This window comes from Etheostoma spectabile, chromosome 6 (assembly GCF_008692095.1).
Source record: "Etheostoma spectabile isolate EspeVRDwgs_2016 chromosome 6, UIUC_Espe_1.0, whole genome shotgun sequence".
Classification (NCBI taxonomy): domain Eukaryota; kingdom Metazoa; phylum Chordata; class Actinopteri; order Perciformes; family Percidae; genus Etheostoma; species Etheostoma spectabile.
Genome location: NC_045738.1, coordinates 22,176,747 through 22,177,871, shown reverse-complemented (window position 1 = coordinate 22,177,871; position 1,125 = coordinate 22,176,747). Strand labels below are relative to the sequence as shown.

Genomic DNA, 1,125 nt, shown 5'->3' with positions numbered 1-1,125 from the left:
GGGAAGCACGGCTGTGAACAGGAGTTCATGAACACAGAAGTCGCCTGTGTGTGTAAATGCAGGAAAGGCTACACACTCGGACCTGATGGAAAATCATGCAAAAGTACGTGTGCCATGCTTCTTTCCTCCATATCCTAAAGAAAGAAACATATTTTCTTAAAATAAGACATTTCTTTCACGGCGATGTATTATTTATTTACATCATGTATAACGCTGCATACATCAATAACTATTGTCGATGTCCTCCAACCTGTTTGTCATCAGTGCTATAGGATTGCATGAACAATTTGTCCAACATGACTGCATGCATGTTAACTGTAGCACAATAAGAAACTCACGTAAGATGTGATAGCGTTCGGTGACGTTGTAACCTTGGTTCTCTGAGAGACTATCTCTCCAGCTGAAGGCCGCTCGGAGACGGTTCTGATCAAACTGTCAGTCATTGTCAGCCAGCACAGGTGCTTTATAGGGCGTGGCTTGGCAAGCCGGTGTATCTTAAAGAAGTTTCCACGTATCTGACCTCAGGGGGATCATCCCTGTACATTCAATTCAATTCAATTTTATTGATAGTATGAGTGCATAACAAGAGTTATCTTGAGACACTTTTCAGATAAACTAGGTCTAGACCACACTCTATAACATACAAGGACCCAACGGTTCTAGTAGTTCCCTCCAGACCAAGCAACTGTGCGACAGTGGAGAGGAAAAACTCCCTTTAAGGAAGAAACCTCGGACAAACGCAGGCTCTTGGTAGGTGGTGTCAGACAGCCAGCAGTGGTTGAAGAAAATATGGAATATGTAACGGTGGAGAAATAGTCTTGATACAATAGAGCAATGTTTCCCAAACTTAGGGTCGGGACCCAAAATGGGTCGCAGACCCGTTTTATCGGGTCGCCAATTGGCAGAGAACAGACTAAATGCTCAGCTTGACCTCAGAATGGGGCACTTTCAAAAACGCACCTGGCTAGATCAGCTGGTTGATATTCCAACCAGACACACGCATATCATTAAATTCAAGTCAGCGTTATTTAAACAAATGTTGGTGTCGGTGCTGAGGGATGATGGGGGGGGATGAGAACATGAGTTGAGAAAGGGGTGAGACACAGAAAGAAGAATAGAGACCTT

The 1,125-nt window shown here is 43.9% G+C and overlaps 1 protein-coding gene across 1 annotated transcript in view; it reads left to right on the top strand.

Moving 5' to 3' along the window:
• Window positions 1-1,125, top strand: part of LOC116690981 (matrilin-2) — a gene marked incomplete in the record, with an annotated part of 15,636 nt that overhangs the window by 6,503 nt on the left and 8,008 nt on the right.